Below are 22,198 nucleotides of genomic sequence, written 5' to 3'. Positions count from 1 at the left end.
TTGTGCTTAAACGATGAGTATGACCTATGATCAAATGTTCTCATTTGACTCCTAAGTGAATATACTCATATATAGATGACCTAGTCATCGCCAAATTGCTTGATAGATGCTAGAGTGATTGTGCATGCTTTGTCACATATTTCATTTGCCATTTTATTGTGTGAGCATGTTGATTGCATATTTTACTCATTCGAGGACATCCATTTGTTGCTTTGAATGTTTGGCCTTTTCTCTTTTGCCAAATGGATGGACAAGAATGCCTAAGAACTCCCTCTAGCTATATATGCTTTTCTCGTCTCAAACTCTATTCATGCTACATCACAAAGTTGATCAAGTCAGATTTGAACCACTCTGTGTGAGAAGCACTTGGAGTCCCCGATTCGTCATAAACTTAAACTTCCAAAACCTCTTTGTGCATTTTGGTATGACCGAGTCATCCACTTCGGTCACACCGAGTTCACTAAGTTAATCTAGGTTTTCCATCTCGGTGCAACCGATTTGAACTTTTCGGTCACACCGAGTTGCAGTAACCGCTTGCGATTCTGCATCTCGGTGCCACCGAGTTGTTCCACTCGGTCACACCGACAGGGTCGTGATATATAAACCCACGGGTGAGATTTTGGAAATTTCTTCAAACTCCTCAGCTCGCGCGTGTGTCCTGCTCTGCCTCGTCGGGTCTCCGGATCGTCTCCTCGCCGCCAGCGACCTCCCACCGCTGGATTCCGTCGCCGTCAACGGATTTTTGCTCCGCCGTTGCCGCCTTAGCGAACTCCCGCCGAACTAGGGTATGGGTTCGATTCTATGTGCTATTCCTTTAACTCTGATCCATAGCACATTGCTTTGCCATGATCATGACCACATATGCAAACAATCCATCCACTGAAAACTTCCTTTAGGTTAGAATGGATTTGAAAATTTAGGGTTAGGTCTTTGTCGAACTCATCTCGGACCGACCGAGTTGTAGAAATCGGTCTCACCGATTTGGCTTAGGCCATAGCACATGCATTTTCGATCTGACTGAAAACTGCACATCGGTGCGACTGAGTTCGATTCTCTGTGAAACCCTAGCAGTCTCGGTGCCACCGAACTGTGACTCGGTCTGACCGAGTTCACTAGTTTAGGCTCCAAAATTGCTTCGGTATCACCGAGTTTAACAGATCGGTAGCTCCGAAATGCTTTCTGTGGAGAACTAAAACTAAGTTTTTGAGTCATCTGTGATGCTCATCCACTCTACCTCATCTACATCTATTCACAGGGTTTGCTGTCAGTAAAATTGCCAAGATGTCTGACCAGAGTGACAGTCAGAACAGATCTGAAGAACATGTGCAATTGAGTGAGGGTTCAGATCCCTCAAGCAGCTATGATGAGGGCAGTAGAATCACACCTAGCAACTTGCCCAAGGCAGCCACCAGAACCAGGAAGAAGAGAACCTCAAACTCTGAGGATGAGGATTATGTGGCTGTTGAGGATGAGGCCACCTCAAAGCAAAAAGTGATGAAGAAAGAATATGTAACAACTGCTGCAACTAAGCCAGGCTTGAACAAGAAGGCACCTGCCAGAAGAGTCCCAATGTCTAAATCCAGGGCATCCACTCAGGAACCCTCGAAGTCAACTGGAGGAGAAGATGCTGCTGAGGAAAAGAAAAAGAAGGAGAAAAAAAGGGGAAGATGGTGCAAGAAGGTAGACCCCATGGCTGAATTTGAGAAGCATTCTTTTGATGAAGAAGAAGAAGAAGAGGATGCTCCAGCACCCAAAGCTCAGAAGCTTATGGGAGATGCAATTAAGTCAGGGGCTCCTCCATCTAAGCCCAAGTCTGCTCCCAAAGCTCAAGCTCAGAAACCCCCAAAGCCCAAGAGAAACACTAGAAGTATTCCTGCAGAAGAGAAGAACAAGGCCCCAGTGCCTCAAGCTGAAGAAGAGGATGATGAGTCTCTTGTTTTAAGAAAACTGAAACCCAAGATTCTAGACCACAATGATGCTCATCCAGTGGCTGAAGACATGCACATCAGAAAAGATGTTGGACTGAGATTGTGGAGACAGTCTGATCCCTATGCCGTGAGGAGGAGGACTGCAGATGATTACAGATTTCATACCAAAGAACAGCAAGACTTCTATGAGACAATTTTGCTTGACAAGAAGCCAATTGTATGTGACATGAGATGGGTTGATTGGGAATACATCAAGGAGAAAGAAGATCACTTCCCAGGAGTCTATGACAGTTTCAAAGCATGTGGAGTTGACAAATTTGTTGGGCAGAAGCTCATAAAATGGAATGATGAGCTGATCATGCAGTTTTACTCCACTGCTCACTTTTACCCAGATGGGAAGATCGTATGGATGTCTGAAGGTACTAGGTACCAATCCACTGTCGAAGAATGGGCCAAGCTCGTTAATGCCCTAGAGGAACATGAAGATGACTTGGATGTGTATGCCAAGAAGAAGAAAGACCACAACACTATGGCAAACATGTACAAAGAGATCCCAGATAAAGCTTTGGAGACTCACAAGCTTGGATCAGTACATTACTGGTTGTCTGGTCTGCCTACCATCAACACCATCCTAAGGCACACTCTGCTACCCAAGTCAGGAGATCACAAGATGATTAGAGGACATTCCATCAACCTGCTACAACTTTTTGATGTCCCTCAAAAGTTCAAAGTCATGAGCCTGATTGTAGAGAAAATCAAGAGGACAGTTGCTGACCAAAAGAGAAGTTGTGGGTATGCTCCACACATTCAGGAGCTCATCAACTCCAAGATGGGCACAGGTACATATTTATTGGACAAGGAGCATCTACCCCTATATCCTGAATCTGAAGACAATACAGTTGTGATAAATGAGGAGGAACCATCATCAGCTCAAGTACAAGAGAAGCATATCAAGTTTTCCTAAAGCTAAGGCTGAGAAAGCTGCCAAGATGCCTAGTTTAGAGGAAGCATATCAAGTTTTCCTGAAGAGCAAGCAAGATCAGCTTGCATATCTGATCCAATCTACACTGAGGATTGAGAAGGGCTTGGCCACCCTGACTCAAAACCAGGAGAGCCTGGAGAGGATCATAGAGACGAAAATTTATGATCTTGATCTGAAGGTAACTGAGATCCAAACAGCAGTTGAGCAGCTCCAGGAGGAAGCAGAAGAGAGGAAGGGAAGGCAACTACTGATGCTTTCCAGCGAGTGCCTAGAGGATAGAGGTCTGCTGCAGTGCCTGTACCTGATTCCAGAGCTACATCATCTGCACCAGCAGCTACAGCTTCAGTGCCACCTCCAGCAGCCACTCCACCAGCTCCAACTACATCAACAGATGCCTTCATCCTTGGAGTTCTCTCTACACCACCTCCTGAAGACCAAGCCCGAGAGACGCATAGCACTATGCATTTTTGAACTTTTCGGTAACTTATTGCCAAAGGGGAGAAATATGTATAAATATGTATAGATCATAGGCTTCGAGAGAGAGTGTTTTGCCTTTTATCTCTCTTGCTTTTGGTTGAAACTTTTTGTGTGCTTGGTTGATACACTATGTCTGTGAGATACTTGTTTGATCATGTGATTGATCATATGCTACCTTAATGATTGCTTGGATGATGTTATCTCTTATATTCCATATATGATCACTCACTTTGGTTGGTGATGAGTGCATGTTTTTTAATTTTTATCATTTTGTGCGCTCCACCAAGATGTATGTGACATGGAAGAGTGACCCATGATCCTAATCGATTGTGCATTTGCAGTCAAAAGCAAATTTTAAATAATGCACAAATTTAGGGGGAGCTCTTGCTTATCACATACTTCTCAAAGCGACGATGTATTTCAATCTTATGATCATTTGTCGAAGCTTTGATCTATATGTTGTCATCAATTACCAAAAAGGGGGAGATTGAAAGTGCAACTATCCCTGGGTGGTTTTGGTAATTCCTAACAACATATAGCTCATTGAGCTACTACTATTTCAAGATAAATATTTCAGGAAAGCTCAATGATTGGCATGGCATGGATTAAAAATGTGGACCCCTCAAAATGCTAAGGACTCAAGCTCAAAAGCTCAAGACTCTACATTTTACTTTTAGTGATCCAAGATCACATTGAGTCCATAGGAAAAGCCAATACTATTAAAAGGGGATGAGGTGTTGCTTAATGGGTTACTTGCTCGAAATGCTTAGTGATATGCTTCAAAAACCCTCAACCACTTTCTCATATCCACATATGTCCCAAACCAAAAGTCAAACTCGGCCCCAGCAAAACTTTCTATCCGGCGCCAACAAGTCCAGTTGACATAGCCACTGCCACAAAACCCTAGTCATTTCAGTCTCACCGATAGGGATCTCGGTCTCACCGAGATGGGATTGCAAACTCTATGTTTCCCTTCATAACATTTGGTCAACCCAAAATGAGCGATCGGTCCCACCGAGTTTGCAATGCAAACTCTCTGTCTAACGTTTCGGTCTCACCGAGATGAGCGAATCGGTCCCACCGAGTTTGCCTGACTAACTCTCTGGTTAGCTTATTACCAAAATTGATCTCACCGAGTTTGTGTAATCGGTCTCACCGAGATTACGTTATGCCCTAACCCTAATGAAATCGGTCACATCGAGTTGACATGTCGGTCCCACCAAAAATCCTAACGTTCACATTTTGAACTAAGTCGGTCTGACCGAGTTTCATTATTCGGTCCAACCGAGTTTGGTGATTTGTGTGTAATGGTTAGATTTTTGTGGTGGCTATAAATACCCCTCCACCTAGTCTTCCTTCGTGAGGAGAGCCATCAGAACATGCCTACACTTCCATCATAGATTTTCTGAGAGGGAACCACCTACTCATGTGTTGAGGTCAAGATATCCCATTCCAACCATATGAATCTTGATCTCTAGCCTTCTCCAAGTTGCTTTCCACTCAAATCATCTTTCCACCAAATCCAAATCTGTGAGAGAGAGTTGAGTGTTGGGGAGACTATCATTTGAAGCACAAGAGCAAGGAGTTCATCATCAACACACCATCTATTACCTTTTGGAGAGTGGTGTCTCCTAGATTGGTTAGGTGTCACTTGGGAGCCTCCGTCAAGATTGTGGAGTTGAACCAATGAGTTTGTATGGGCAAGGAGATCGCCTACTTCATGAAGATCTACCCTAGTGAGGCAAGTCCTTCGTGGCCGATGGCCATGGTGGGATAGACAAGGTTGCTTCTTTGTGGACCCTTCGTGGGTGGAGCCCTCCGTGGACTCGCGCAACCGTTACCCTTCGTAGGTTGAAGTCTCCATCAACGTGGATGTACGGTAGCACCACCTATCGGAACCACGCCAAAAATCTCCGTGTCTACATTGCGTTTGCTCCCTCCAAACTCCTCCCTTTACCTTCATGTCAATGTTTTACATTTCGCTGCTATACTCTTAGACTTGCATGTGTAGGTTGTTTACTTGACAAGTGCTAAGTTGCTAAAATCTACCAAGACTTAAAATTGGGAAAAGGCTAGATTTTTATTTGGTCAACTAGTCTAATCACACCCCCCCCCCTCTAGACATACTTACGATCCTACACCAGCGTCTCCACATCCCTGTCAAGACGACATCAAATCAAATGAGGATAACACGAGCGTAAGGACAGGAGATGATGGGGGACGAAATACTTACTCATTCTCCACCTCCTCCTCCACTGGCTTCCTCTTCCTCTTCGGGCTAAAAGACCTGAGGTCGAATTCGGCCTCCAGGGTGCTGTCCGAGGGAGAGGGAGAAGGGGATGGGGTCCGGCGCCCCTTGGATGAGGAAGAGGCAGTCGTCGTTTTCTTCGCCACCGCGGCCTTCACCGCCCTCTTCGCTGCCGCGGCCTTCATCGCCCTCGTTTGGTGCACGAGCTGCTCCTGAGCCGGTTGCCGCTGCGCGGTCCTGCCGGGCCGGACCGGCTCGCCGGAGCTGGTCCACTGCAGGACGCGTTTCTTCCCCGCAGACGGAGGGTCGTCCGCTTCGGCTTCCTCTTCGGACGAATCCTCGCCCGCACCGTCGATAAGGGGGGACTCGGCACCGGTGCCGCTGGCCTCCCTGACAGACTCCGCCCACTGGGCGAGCTCCTTCTCCTCCGCGGCCGCGTCGGCCTCGTCCTCCACGGCACCGGCGCTGCCGGCCTCCTTGGCAAGCGCTGCCTCCGCCGCCCTGGCGGCGATGTAATCCAGCTCCTCCTTGGTGGTGTCGCGGATGAGCTCCGGCTCGTCGTGAACATAGCTCTCCGACAAGTTGTCGAAGAACTCCTGCACTTTCTCTGCTGGTGGCTCGGCCCAGGCCAGGTCGAGGCCGTGCGCGCTGAAGTCCGGCGTCATAGCGATAATGGCGGACTGGCGAGAGTTGTTGCTTAGCGGGACCACTCCCGCCGGCAACCCAAACAGGGGCCCCTTGACGGCCTTGCCGGACTTCACGGCCCTGCCGGTCCTCTCAGCCCAGCCGTCGTCGCCCACATTGAGCTGGAATTGCCTCTGGCAAAAATGGGCATGCCCCATCACCGTGAAGTTATGCTTCAGGCCAGGGCGGAGCCACATGACGTCGGCCGCATTCCTGAAGTCCCAGGCCGGCCTCCCCTTGTTGTTCAGCGGGGTGATTCGGCGACGGATGAAATCCGCCCCAATCATCTCGAGGGTGAGCCCGGCCATGGTGAGGGGATGGATCCTGGTGGTGGCGACCGGCAGCTTCTTGTCGTTCGCGTCGAGGTCGCTCCAGTCCCTGCGGCGAGTCGGCGGGCCTGACAAACCCGACAGAACTCCTGCGGATCCTCCTCCTTGATCCAGAGCCACCGGCCCCGCCACTCCTCCCACCTCTCCTTTTGGGCACCCTCGGGGTACGTGCCCTTCTCCTCGGCCCTCGGGATCCAGGCGATGCTCCCAGAAATGGCATCCCCTAGCTGGATGCGAGGATAGAAGTAGTGGCGAAAGAGCGCCGTGCTGGGGAGCACTCCGGCAAAGCCCTCGCAGAGATGGGCGAAGAGAGCCATACACGCCACGGCATTCTGCGTGAAGTCAAGGAGGTGGAAGGCGTAGGTGTGCATGATGTCGTTGAAGAAATCAGAGAAAGGGGGGCAGAGCCCGCAAGAAAAGTAATCAACGAAGAAGGGATACCGATTTGGGCCGGCTTTGGCGAAATCGGCAGGGATGGTATGCGTGGCAGGGTGCCCCGTCGTCGCCCTCCCACACAAGGGCTTGAAGTAGTCCCTGAGGTGGACCGCATCGACCCTCGAGGGGAAATAGGCGTGCTGCGTCCGCAGCACCGCCAGCTCACTCTCCAGCGCCTCCTTCTCCTCGGTGTCCTTGGCCACACCCTTGCCCTTGCTGGTTTTGGGTGCCATGGCGGCTGGAAGAGGGCGAAGAGCAGGGGCGAGAGTTTCGAATCTTTCGCCTGAGGAAGAAGAGGGGAACGGTGGTTCCGAGATTGGAAAAGGCGCAGGGGGTAAATGAGCAGCGCGCCTGTGGTTTTTCCTTTTTATGGGAAAGGCGCAGGCCGCCTCTTTACCACGATATGACGCATGTGTGCAGCAACCGCCCCACGCACGATCCCCACGTCATGCATTCAACACGGGTCGTGGGGAAGCGCAACGAGCGAGGGAGTTACTGCAGTAAAAACTCCGCCACGCGCGCGCCCGCGCACCATTCTGGGCCTGGCCCAATAACGCCCCGCGCTTATATGTGGCCCAGGCCCGGGGGCTCCTGCCGGTGTACAAAAGTAGGGGTCCCTTTTTGTAACCCTTTACTTGTGCGCGGGCAGTTGCAGCCCCACGCCCGTGGCCACGCTTGGCGGGGCAGAAGAAGCAAAGATTACCAGAGCCATGCTCAAGACCATAAGCATGAAGAGCTGAGGGGTGAGGTGAAACTCCCCCGGTAAGGCCCTTGCCGGGGTGGCCTTCACAGCACCGGCAAGAGCCTTGCCGGGGCAACTCGCCCAACACAAGCAGAGCCGCCGCCCTTGAGCCTGAGAGTTCCGGCGTCATTAACCACATTGGAACCAAGGCTCGGGAGGCGCCTCCATGGTGGCATGCAGATCTTTGTGAAGACCAAGAACATACAATGTTAGATGAGGACCAGAAGACGGAGACCCCCTACAAGACCCTTGCTGGGGACACCTACGAGACCCCGGCAAGGCCATTGCCGGGGACATATGCGGGGCCGCAGCCAGGCCCCCACCTGCCAAGGCTCCACCGCCGTTCAAACACAGCGATCAACCCGCCAACAAGGCAAGCGCCTGCGTGGCGACGTGCAGCTTCCAGGCCAACTCAGCAAGCACCTGCGTGGTGGCATGCAGATCTTCGTGAAGACTCTGCCACCACGCTAACTCAGCAGCCAGCCGGCCAGCGTGGTGCTGTGCGCCTAGTCAGCCTGGACGCGTGTCGGACCGAGGCGAAGCGGCAACGGACGGGACGGGCTTCGTTACCGCCCGCGATAAAGCAAGAGGACACCTAAGTAGCGCATTTAATGCGTTTTGTCCTGTGATGTCAGGCGATAAACTCGACCACTGTACAACTTTCCACCTCCTGTCTGTGGCAGCCCCTTTTGACTATAAAGGAGGCCCGCGGCATACTGAGAGAGGATTCGAAGTTTTTGGACCGGGCACGCTTTGTAGCTAGTCCAAGAACACCAGATAAACCCAAGCTAGCAGGAGTAGGGTGTTACGCATCACTTGCGGCCCGAACCTAGATAAATCTCCCGTGTTGATCCCTTAAACCCGCTCTTTCCACAGCCCCGCGCCCGCCGACCGTAGAAGGGATTCCCCGTGATCCCATAGGTGTCGTTTCCACCGACATCTTTGGCGTGCCAGGTAGGGGGCGCAAGCTATGAAAATCTGGTTTGAAGGTCAGCGCATCGATTTCTTCATGGGGATGGCTCGAGAGGAGAAGGCGACGCCTATCAGCCGCCCTCTGGCACCGTCTGCAGCCGCGACAGCCATCCGTGTGGCCATGAAAAGCTAAGCCACGCAAAATTTTGAGTAATTTCATTTTTGTGGCTCTATCTTCCTCGAAAGATCTCGTTCCTTGTGTGGGAAACCTGCACGTAATGGGACCCTTCCGCTATTGGCAACACCCTTGCTCTGTTTCGAGCCCGCTTGACAGTTCAAGCGGCCGCACTGAGAACGGCAAGGTGGCCTACCCGCTACTAGCAGCGCTCTTGTTCTGTTTCGAGTCTGCTCGACAGTTCCAGCGACTACGCTAGGGGCGGCAAGGTGGCTTGCCCGGCAGCAAGCGCCCCCCGGCAGGCTGCTAAGGATCCGTCCTCAAAGCACCCTGGCATGGATTTACGTGCCGGCAGCCTTATCCGACCAAGCGTAGGGTGCAAACATACAAAGAAGGATCTAACGGGAAGATAACATGCTTGATCTTAAAGTACTGCAAAGTTATATTACATCAAATAATCGTTACGGTTATAACTTAAGATAAAATTGTCTTGGTCTTGAACTCGCAGCGGCGACGAGAAACGGGGTGCCTAGTCCCGGCGCTGGCCCTCCACCCTCTCGATTCCGTCGACGCAGTCGATGATGGGCTTGATACGCTCCTTGAGCACTGTGAGGTCCGTCTCCTCCGGCAAGCTCTCCAACGCATCGGCAAAGTTGACGGTGGGGTTCCAGAATGCCACCTTGGTGAACACCTTGGTCAGGGCGCCCCGGCAGAGCCTCCGGGCCTCGTTGGCCAGATAAGCCGCCCGATTGGAGCGGAGCTGCTCCAGGGCGTCGAGGATGCACTCGAAGAACAAGGCCAGCCTGATGTTGGGGCTTGTGTTCCTGTCCTCGGAGAGCTTGACGTCTGGCATGCCCATGACGGCGAGCTGGGCGGTGAGTTTCCCTGCGACAGCGATGAGGCGGCTGATCCATAGGTTCACGCCCTTCGCGTACTCCTCGTACTCGGCGGCACCGTCCCTCCGTAGCCGTTTCTCCTCCTCCAGGTCCTTGTTCAGGGTCTCCTCGCGAGCCCCGGCCTCTGAAAGCTTCCCTTCCAAGCCCTCCAGCTTCAGCTTCAGGTCATTGATGGAGTCGTTGGCCTTGTTGAGTAGCTCGGCCTGGCCGAGGACTGTGGCCTGCGCCTCTGCCAAAGCGCCATTGGCCGCGTCCCTCTCCTCTGTCAGCTCCAAGACATGTTTCTTCAGCCCATCCCGCTCCACCTCCAGCTCTTTCACCTTGTCGGCGTGGACCAGGGCCTGAGCATTCAGTGCCTCCTTGTGCCTCTACTCCAGCTCCATGGTCCGCTACGCGACGAGCTTCTCGACCTCCTCATCCTTGCCGCGGAGTGTGGCGGCGAGCGCCTCCTCACGGGCGGCAAGGTCCTCCTCCTGGGAGTTCAGCTGAGCCTGGTGCTGGTGCTGAGCGGCCTCGTCCTTGGCGGCCTGTTCCTTCGCCGCCTCCTGGGCCTTCTCGACGTCCGCCTGCTTCAGGATGAGCTCCAGTTTGCGCTCGGCCAGCAAATCCTGGGCGACCTTCAGTTCTTCGTGGGCCTTGCGGAACGAGGCCTGCGTCTCGGCGACGCGCTCCTCAAGATCTGCCTCCGCCTTGCCGCCGCCGCCATCCTGGATTTTGCCTAGTCTGGACGGGAACGGTGGAGCGCATGGACCTTTTGGAAGTTGACGCTCATGGCCCGAAGGAGCTGCTCCTCTTGGGAACTGCCGCCACTGGCGCTCGGTTCGTCAACAACCTCAAGCCCGGCGGCGGTGAGTGCCTCGTCGTCGAACACCTCCCCCTCGGTTGGCGCCCTGGTGCTCGCCGTCCCTGGGAGCTTTGCTATTATAGCTGGATCTTATGATGTTTCTCCCCCCTCTACTCTCTTGTAATGGATTGAGTTTTCCCTTTGAAGTTATCTTATCGGATTGAGTCTTTAAGGATTTGAGAACACTTGATGTATGTCTTGCCGTGCTTATCTGTGGTGACAATGGGACATCACGTGATCCACTTGATGTATGTTTTGGTGATCAACTTGCGGGTTCCGCCCATGAACCTATGCATAGGGGTTGGCACACGTTTTCGTCTTGACTCTCCGGTAGAAACTTTGGGGCACTCTTTGAAGTACTTTGTGTTGGTTGAATAGATGAATCTGAGATTGTGTGATGCATATCGTATAATCATACCCACGGATACTTGAGGTGACATTGGAGTATCTAGGTGACATTAGGGTTTTGGTTGATATGTGTCTTAAGGTGTTATTCTAGTACGAACTCTTGAATAGATCGATCCGAAAGAATAACGTTGAGGTGGTTTCGTACCCTACCATAATCTCTTCGTTTGTTCTCCGCTATTAGTGGCTTTGGAGTGACTCTTTGTTGCATGTTGAAGGATAGTTATGTGATCCAATTATGTTATTATTGTTGAGAGAACTTCCACTAGTGAAAGTATGAACCCTAGGCCTTGTTTCCTAGCATTGCAATACCGTTTACGCTCACTTTTATCATTAGTTACCTTGTTGTTTTTATATTTTCAGATTACAAAAACCTATATCTACCATCCATATTGCACTTGTATCACCATCTCTTCGCCGAACTAGTGCACCTATACAATTTACCATTGTATTGGGTGTGTTGGGGACACAAGAGACTCTTTGTTATTTGGTTGCAGGGTTGTTTGAGAGAGACCATCTTCATCCTACGCCTCCCACGGATTGATAAACCTTAGGTCATCCACTTGAGGGAAATTTGCTACTATCCTACAAACCTCAGCACTTGGAGGCCCAACAACGTCTACAAGAAGAAGGTTGTGTAGTATACATCAAGCTCTTTTCTGGCGCCGTTGCCGGGGAGGCTAGGTAAGCGACACTCACACCCCGTCAACTAAGCTCTTTTCTGGCGCCGTTGCCAGGGAGGTGAGTGCTTGAAGGTATATCTTTAGATCTTGCAATCGAAGCTTTTAGTTTCTTGTTTTAGCACTAGTTTAGTTTATAAAAGAAAACTACCAAAAAAATGGAATTGAGTTTGCCTCATACGCTTCATCTTTTTAATATCTTTCGTGAGTATGATGGAAAGGAAAATTGTGCCAAAATGTTAGAGGAAGAATGCATTAGAATGTTTGGCACTAAATCTTTGAATGATGAGCATAATTGCAATGTTGTTAGTATGAACTCCTTGAATATCCATAGTACTAATGATGATTGCACTAGTCATGATGAAAATGTCTCCTATAAACATGTCAATTTTTGTGGAGTGCATTGGGTTTGCAAGTACACACCAAATAGGGAAGATAGATATTGCAAGAGGCATAAGTACTTAGACACTAAATGGTTGCAAGAAAGGCTAGATGTTTGTGCTGCAAATTTAAATTTTCCTGGCCGTACTTGTGAACTTTGCAATGAAAGTGGTCATTTAACTATCCGATGCAAATTGTTTCATGATCTAATCATGTTCAAAAATTGTGATGACTTGATTTCCCTTGCCCATCATAATGAACTTAGTTTGCTGATGGGTTATGAAGAAATGAAACGTATACCTAACTATCTTCCAGTATTTGCCCGTGATAAACTTCTTAATTTTGATCTAGAGGAAATTTATATGTATTGTGCGGTGAATTGCATTGAAAATCCTTATATTGCCAATTACATAAAGAAAAGAAACAAATAGAAGATGAAGAGAATACTAACAAAAGGGAAGAGACTTCCCAATATTCTCCTATTATTTCTTATGATGAATCAGGTAACGAGGAGGAGCTTTCTATTCAACCAATCTCATTAATAAGGAACTCCAAAAAGAGGATTGAACCCACACATGATGTGAAGAAGAAGAAAAGAAAAAGGAAGAAAGGTAAAAAGATATCTCTCTCAAATAATGTTGCTCCTATTATTGTTGTGCCCCATGAAAATGAATCAAAAATAATTATGGAAGATGATGCACTTGATGATGATCTCGTTACGCCTATTGCTTGTTGTGATGATTATGATTGGGAAGATAATGATACTTCTTATGATCTTGAAAATCTTTTTGACACTTGCTTGGAAGAATATGATAATTTCTAAACTATTGGTGCTATCCATACTATTAATGATGAGAGTGATTATGCTTATGATATGAAAAGGCCCGAGCTTGGGGAAGCTATGTTTGATGAGGATGACATATTTGAGAATATATTTGATGAAATTAATGTTTGTCCCAAGCTTGGGGATGCTATGTTTAATAATGATGATATTTTTAGCCTCCCAAGTTTTGATATGGAAAGTTGTTATGATGATAGCATGCCTTCTACCTATGATGATTATATTGATGAAAGTGGCTTTGGAAGAGTGTCAACTTTAGGAAGTAATGATCCCACTATTTTGGAGGATGTTTAATCTTATAATATTTATGAAAGTGGATTTGGAAATGTAACACCCCGGATGTAAACTTCCATATTTGAAAATGTATCCAACCTTGTTCTTCATCCAATTCCATTTGGGTTCAATCCTTTTTGGTCTCTTTTGTTTTGTTTGTTGGGTTGTACTTATTGCTTTGTCTTGTCATTACTTGTCATCTTCTTTATGCACTTGCCATCTTATGTTGCATCATGGCCTCATCTTAGTGTTGCATTTGTGCTTCTTGTCATGATTGCATTTCATCATCCTCTTCATGTGCATTGTGTGTTTCATGCATGTTATATTGTTGCTTGACCCATGTGTGATCCATACAAGACCACCTCCATACTGCTGGGGATCGTAGCAGAAATTAAAATTTTCTACGCATCACCAAGATCAATCTATGGAGTTTACTAGCAACGAGAGGGGACGAGTGCATCTACATACCCTTGTAGATCGCGAGCGAAAGCGTTCAAGAGAACGGGGTTGATGGAGTCGTACTCGTCGTGATCCAAATCACCGATGATCCAAGCGCCGAACGGACGGCACCTCCGCGTTCAACACACGTACGGAGCGGTGATGTCTCCCACGCCTTGATCCAGCAAGGAGGAGGGAGAGGTTGAGGAAGAAGGCTCCAACAGCAGCACGACGGCGTGGTGGTGGTGGAGTGACAGTTCTCCGGCAGGGCTTCGCCAAGCCCACACGGAGGAGGAGAGGTGTTGGGGAGGGGAGGGGCTGCGCCTTGGATGTGGTGCTGCAGCCCTCTCCTCACCCCTCTATTTATAGGGAGAAGGGGGAAGGGGGCCAGCCCCTCTAGATGAGATCTAGAGGGGGGCGGCGGCCAAGGGAGGAGGGAGCTTGCCCCCCAAGCAAGGGGGGTGCCCCCCCTTTAGGGTTCCCCCAAACCCTAGGCGCATGGGCCCTAGGGGGGTTGGCGCCCAGCCCACTAAGGGCTGGTTCCCTTCCACCTACAGCCCATAAGGCCCTCCGGGGCAGGTGGACCCTCCCGGTGGACCCCCGGAACCCCTCCGGTGGTCCCGGTACAATACCGGTATACCCCCGAATATTTCTGGTGACCGTATGGTGACTTCCCATGTATAAATCTTTACCTCCAGACCATTCCGGAACTCCTCGTGACGTCCGGGATCTCATCCAGGACTCCGAACAACATTCGGTAATCACATACAAACCTTCCTTATAACCCTAGCGTCATCGAACCTTAAGTGTGTAGACCCTACGGGTTCGGGAATCATGCAGACATGACCGAGACACCTCTCTAGCCAATAACCAACAGCGGGATCTGGATACCCATGTTGGCTCCCACATGTTCCACGATGATCTCATCGGATGAACCACGATGTCGAGGATTAAAGCAATCCCGTATACAATTCCCTTTGTCAATCGGTACTTTACTTTCCCGAGATTCGATCGTCGGTATCCCAATACCTCGTTCAATCTCGTTACCGGCAAGTCACTTTACTCGTTCCGTAATGCATGATCCCGTGACTAACTACTTAGTCACATTGAGCTCATTATGATGATGCAATACCGAGTGGGCCCAGAGATACCTCTCCGTCATACGGAGTGACAAATCTCAGTCTCGATCCGAGCCAACCCAACAGACACTTTCGGAGATACCTGTAGTGCACCTTTATAGCCACCCAGTTACGTTGTGACGTTTGGTACACCCAAAGCATTCCTACGGTATCCGGGAGTTGCACGATCTCATGGTCTAAGGAAATGATACTTGACATTAGAAAAGCTTTAGCAAACGAACTACACGATCTAGTGCTATGCTTAGGATTGGGTCTTGTCCATCACATCATTCTCCTAATGATGTGATCCCGTTATCAATGACATCCAATGTCCATGGTCAGGAAACCGTAACCATCTATTGATCAACGAGCTAGTCAACTAGAGGCTCACTAGGGACATGTTATGGTCTATGTATTCACACATGTATTACGATTTCCGGATAACACAATTAAAGCATGAACAATAGACAATTATCATGAACAAGGAAATATAATAATAACCATTTTATTATTGCCTCTAGGGCATATTTCCAACAGTCTCCCACTTGCACTAGAGTCAATAATCTAGTTACATTGTGATGAATCGTACACCCATAGAGTTCTGGTGTTGATCATGCTTCGCTCGTGGAAGAGGTTTAGTCAACGGATCTGCGACATTCAAATCCGTATGCACTTTACAAATATCTATGTCTCCATTTTGAACATTTTCACGAATGGAGTTGAAGTGATGCTTGATGTGCCTGTTTTTCTTGTGAAACCTGGGCTCCTTGGCAAGGGCAATAGCTCCAGTGTTGTCACAGAAGAAAGTCATCGGCCCCGATGCATTGGGAATAACTCCTAGGTCGGCAATGAACTCCTTCATCCAGATTGCTTCATGTGCTGCCTCCGAGGCTGCCATGTACTCTCCTTCACATGTTGATCCCGCCACGACGCTTTGCTTGCAACTGCACCAGCTGACTGCCCCACCATTCAAAATGTACACGTATCCGGTTTGTGACTTAGAGTCATCCAGATCTGTGTCGAAGTTAGCATTGACGTAACCCATTGCGACGAGCTCTTCGTCACCTCCATAAACGAGAAACATATCCTTAGTCCTTTTCAGGTACTTCAGGATGTTCTTGACCGCTGTCCAGTGTTCCATGCCGGGATTACTTTGGTACCTTCCTACCAAACTTACGGCAAGGTTTACATCAGGTCTGGTACACAGCATGGCATACATAATAGACCCTATGGCCGAGGCATAGGGGACGACACTCATCTTTTCTCTATCTTCTGCCGTGGTCGGGCATTGAGCCATGCTCAATCTCACACCTTGCAATACAGGCAAGAACCCCTTCTTGGACTGATCCATATTGAACTTCTTCAATATCTTGTCAAGGTATGTGCTTTGTGAAAGACCTATGAGGCGTCTCGATCTATCTCTATAGATCTTGATGCCTAATATGTAAGCAACTTCTCCAAGGTCCTTTATTGAAAAACACTTATTCAAGTAGGCCTTTATACTTTCCAAGAATTCTATATCATTTCCCATCAATAGTATGTCATCCACATATAATATGAGAAATGCTACAGAGCTCCCACTCACTTTCTTGTAAACACATGCTTCTCCATAAGTCTGTGTAAACCCAAACGCTTTGATCATCTCATCAAAGCGAATGTTCCAACTCCGAGATGCCTACACCAGCCCATAGATTGAGCGCTGGAGCTTGCATACTTTGTCAGCATTCTTAGGATCGACAAAACCTTCCAGCTGCATCATATACAATTCTTCCTTAAGGAAGCCGTTAAGGAATGTCGTTTTGACGTCCATTTGCCATATTTCATAATCGTAGAATGCGGCAATTGCTAACATGATTCGGACGGACTTCAGCTTCGCTACGGGTGAGAAGGTCTCATCGTAGTCAACTCCTTGAACTTGTCGATAACCCTTAGCGACAAGTCGAGCTTTATAGACGGTAACATTTCCATCCGCGTCCGTCTTCTTCTTAAAGATCCATTTATTTTCTATTGCTCGCCGATCATCGGGCAATTCTGTCAAAGTCCATACTTTGTTTTCATACATGGATCCTATCTCGGATTGCATGGCTTCAAGCCATTTGTTGGAATCTGGACCCGCCATTGCTTCTTCATAGTTCGAAGGTTCACTGTTGTCCAACAACATGATTTCCAGGACAGGGTTGCCGTACCACTCTGGTGCAGAACGTGTCCTTGTGGACCTACGAAGTTCAGTGGTAACTTGATCATGATCGTCATCATTAACTTCCTCTCTAGTCGGTGCAGGCGCCACAGAAACATTTTCTTGTGCTGCGCTACTTTCTGGTTCGAGAGGGGTCATCTCATCAAGTTCCACTTTCCTCCCACTTACTTCTTTCGAGAGAAACTCTTTCTCCAGAAAGGACCCGTTCTTGGCAACGAAGATCTTGCCTTCGGATCTGAGGTAGAAGGTATACCCAATGGTTTCCTTAGGGTATCCTATGAAGACAAATTTTTCTGACTTGGGTTCGAGCTTTTCAGGTTGAAGTTTCTTGACATAAGCATCGCATCCCCAAACTTTAAGAAACGACAGCTTAGGTTTCTTTCCAAACCATAATTCATACGGTGTCGTCTCAACGGATTTCGATGGAGCCCTATTTAAAGTGAATGCGACAGTCTCTAAAGCATAACCCCAGAATGATAGCGGTAGATCGGTAAGAGACATCATAGATCGCACCATATCCAATAGAGTGCGATTACGACGTTCGGACACACCATTACGCTGAGGTGTTCCAGGCGGCGTGAGTTGTGAAACAATTCCACATTTCCTTAAGTGTGTGCCAAATTCGTGACTCAAATATTCCCCTCCACGATCTGATCATAAGAAATTTATTTTCCTGTCACGTTGATTCTCAACCTCACTTTGAAATTCCTTGAACTTTTCAAAAGTCTCAGACTTGTGTTTCATTAAGTAGACATACCCATATCTACTCAAGTCATCAGTGAGGGTGAGAACATAATGATAGCCACCGCGAGCCTCAACGCTCATTGGACCGCACACATCAGTATGTATGATTTCCAATAAGTTGGTTGCTCGCTCCATTGTTCCGGAGAACGGAGTCTTGGTCATTAGGCCCATGAGGCATGGTTCGCACGTGTCAAATGATTCATAATCAAGAGACTCCAAAAGTCCATCTGCATGGAGTTTCTTCATGCGTTTGACACCAATGTGACCAAGGCGGCAGTGCCACAAGTATGTGGGACTATCATTATCAACCTTACATTTCTTGGCATTCACACTATGAATATGTGTAACATCACGTTCGAGATTCATTAAGAATAAACCATTGACCAGCGGGGCATGACCATAAAACATATCTCTCATATAAATAGAACAACCATTATTCTCGGATTTAAATGAGTAGCCATCTCGCATTAAACGAGATCCAGATACAATGTTCATGCTCAAAGCTGGCACTAAATAACAATTATTGAGGTTTAAAACTAATCCCGTAGGTAAATGTAGAGGTAGCGTGCCGACGGCGATCACATCGACCTTGGAACCATTCCCGACGCGCATCGTCGCCTCGTCCTTTGCCAGTCTCCGCTTATTCCGCAGCTCCTGCTTTGAGTTACAAATATGAGCAACCGCATCGGTATCAAATACCCAGGAGCTACTACGAGCGCTAGTTAGGTACACATCAATAACATGTATATCACATATACCTTTGGTATTGCCGGCCTTCTTATCCGCTAAGTACTTGGGGCAGTTCCGCTTCCAGTGACCGTTTCCCTTGCAATAAAAGCACTCAGTCTCAGGCTTGGGTCCATTCTTTGTCTTCTTCCCGGCAGCTTGCTTACCGGGCGCGGCAACTCCCTTGCCGTCTTTCTTGAAGTTCTTCTTACCCTTGCCTTTCTTGAACTTAGTGGTCTTATTCACCATCAACACTTGATGTTCCTTTTTGATCTCCACCTCCGCTGATTTCAGCATTGAATATACCTCAGGAATGGTCTTTTCCATCCCCTGCATATTGAAGTTCATCACAAAGCTCCTGTAGCTAGGTGGGAGCGACTGAAGGATTCTGTCAACGACCGCGTCATCCGGGAGATTAACTCCCAGCTGAGACAAGCGGTTGTGCAACCCAGACATTTTGAGTATGTGTTCGCTGACGGAACTATTCTCCTCCATCTTACAATTGTAGAACTTGTCGGAGACTTCATATCTCTCGACCCGGGCATGAGCTTGGAAAACCATTTTCAGCTCTTGGAACATCTCATATGCTCCGTGCTGCTCGAAACGCTTTTGGAGCCCCGGTTCTAAGCTGTAAAGCATGCCGCACTGAACCAGGGAGTAATCATCAACACGTGTTTGCCAGGCGTTCATAACGTCTTGGTTTGCTGGGACGGGTGCTTCACCTAGTGGTGCTTCAAGGACATATGCTTTCTTGGCAGCTATGAGGATGATCCTCAAGTTCCGTACCCAGTCCGTATAGTTGCTACCATCGTCTTTCAGCTTGGTTTTCTCTAGGAACGCGTTGAAGTTGAGGTTGACATTAGCGTGGGCCATTTGATCTACAAGACATATTGTAAAGATTTTAGACTAAGTTCATGATAATTAAGTTCATCTAATCAAATTATTAATGAACTCCCACTCAGACAGACATCCCTCTAGTCATCTAAGTGATACATGATCCGAGTCAACTAGGCCGTGTCCGATCATCACGTGAGACGGACTAGTCATCATCGGTGAACATCTTCATGTTGATCGTATCTGCTATACGACTCATGCTCGACCTTTCGGTCTCTTGTGTTCCGAGGCCATGTCTGTACATGCTAGGCTCGTCAAGTCAACCTAAGTGTATTGCGTGTGTAAATCTGGCTTACACCCGTTGTATGCGAACGTTAGAACCTATCACACCCGATCATCACGTGGTGCTTCGGAACAACGAACCTTCGCAACGGTGCACAGTTAGGGGGAACACTTTCTTGAAATTTTAGCGAGGGATCATCTTATTTATGCTACCGTCGTTCTAAGCAAATAAGATATAAAACATGATAAACATCACATGCAATCAAATAGTGACATGATATGGCCAATATCATTTTGCTCCTTTGATCTCCATCTTCGGGGCGCCATGTTCATCATCGTCACCGGCATGACACCATGATCTCCATCATCATGATCTCCATCATCGTGTCTTCATGAAGTTGTCTCGCCAACTATTACTTCTACTACTATGGCTAACGTTTAGCAATAAAGTAAAGTAATTACATGACGTTCCAGTTGACACGCAGGTCATAAATAAATTAAGACAACTCCTATGGCTCCTGCCGGTTGTCATACTCATCGACATGCAAGTCGTGATTCCTATTACAAGAACATGATCAATCTCATACATCACATATATCATTCATCACATCCTTCTGGCCATATCACATCACATGACACTTGCTGCAAAAACAAGTTAGACGTCCTCTAATTGTTGTTGCAAACTTTTACGTGGCTGCTATAGGTTTCTAGCAAGAACGATTCTTACCTACGCCAAAACCACAACGTGATATGCCAATTTCTATTTACCCTTCATAAGGACCCTTTTCATCGAATCCGATCCGACTAAAGTGGGAGAGACAGACACCCGCTAGCCACCTTATGCAACTAGTGCATGTCAGTCGGTGGAACCTGTCTCATGTAAGCGTACGTGTAAGGTCGGTCCGGGCCGCTTCATCCCACGATGCCGCCGAATCAAGATAAGACTAGTAACGGCAAGTAAATTGACAAAATCGACGCCCACAACAACTTGTGTTCTACTCGTGCATAGAAACTACGAATAGAACTAGCTCATGATGCCACTGTTGGGGATCGTAGCAGAAATTAAAATTTTCTACGCATACCAAGATCAATCTATGGAGTTTACTAGAAACGAGAGGGGAGGAGTGCATCTACATACCCTTGTAGATCGTGAGCGGAAACGTTCAAGAGAACGGGGTTGATGGAGTCGTACTCGTCGTGATCCAAATCACCGATGATCCAAGCGCCGAACGGACGGCACCTCCGAGTTCAACACATGTATGGAGCGGTGACGTCTCCCACGCCTTGATCCAGCAAGGAGGAGGGAGAGGTTGAGGAAGAAGGCTCCAACAGCAGCACGACGGCGTGGTGCTGGTGGAGTGACAGTTCTCCGGCAGGGCTTCGCCAAGCACACGCGGAGGAGGGGAGGGGCTGCGCCTTGCATGTAGTGCTGCAGCCCTCCCCTCACCCCTCTATTTATAGGAAGAAGGGGGAAGGGGGCCGGCCCCTCTAGATGAGATCTAGAGGGGGGCGGCGGCCTAGGGGGGAGGGAGCTTGCCCCCCAAGCAAGGGGGGCGCCCCCCCTTTAGGGTTCCCCCAAACCCTAGGCGCATGGGCCCTAGGGGGGTTGGCGCCCAGCCCACTAAGGGCTGGTTCCCTTCCACCTACAGCCCATAAGGCCCTCCGGGGCAGGTGGACCCTCCCGGTGGACCCCCGGAACCCCTCCGGTGGTCCCGGTACAATACCGGTATACCCCCGAATATTTCCGATGACCGTATGGTGACTTCCCATATATAAATCTTTACCTCCGGACCATTCCGGAACTCCTCGTGACGTCCGGGATCTCATCCGGGACTCCGAACAACATTCAGTAATCACATACAAACCTTCCTTATAACCCTAGCGTCATCGAACCTTAAGTGTGTAGACCCTACGGGTTCGGGAATCATGCAGACATGACCGAGACACCTCTCTAGCCAATAACCAACAGCGGGATCTGGATACCCATGTTGGCTCCCACATGTTCCACGATGATCTCATCGGATGAACCACGATGTCGAGGATTCAAGCAATCCCGTATACAATTCCCTTTGTCAATCGGTACTTTACTTGCCCGAGATTCGATCGTCGGTATCCTAATACCTCGTTCAATCTCGTTACCGGCAAGTCACTTTACTTGTTCCGTAATGTATTATCCCATGACTAACTACTTAGTCACATTGAGCTCATTATGATGATGCAATATCGAGTGGGCCCAGAGATACATCTCCGTCATACGGAGTGACAAATCCCAGTCTCGATCCGAGCCAACCCAACAGACACTTTCGGAGATACCTGTAGTGCACCTTTATAGCCACCCAGTTACGTTGTGACGTTTGGTACACCGAAAGCATTCCTACGTTATCCAGGAGTTGCACGATCTCATGGTCTAAGGAAATGATACTTGACATTAGAAAAGCTTTAGCAAACGAACTACACGATCTAGTGCTATGCTTAGGATTGGGTCTTGTCCATCACATCATTCTCCTAATGATGTGATCCCGTTATCAATGACATCCAATGTCCATGGTCAGGAAACCGTAACCATCTATTGATCAACGAGCTAGTCAACTAGAGGCTCACTAAGGACATGTTATGGTCTATGTATT

This window comes from Triticum aestivum, chromosome 5D (genome assembly GCF_018294505.1).
Source record: "Triticum aestivum cultivar Chinese Spring chromosome 5D, IWGSC CS RefSeq v2.1, whole genome shotgun sequence".
Lineage (NCBI taxonomy): Eukaryota > Viridiplantae > Streptophyta > Magnoliopsida > Poales > Poaceae > Triticum > Triticum aestivum.
This window is presented reverse-complemented; position numbering follows the sequence as displayed.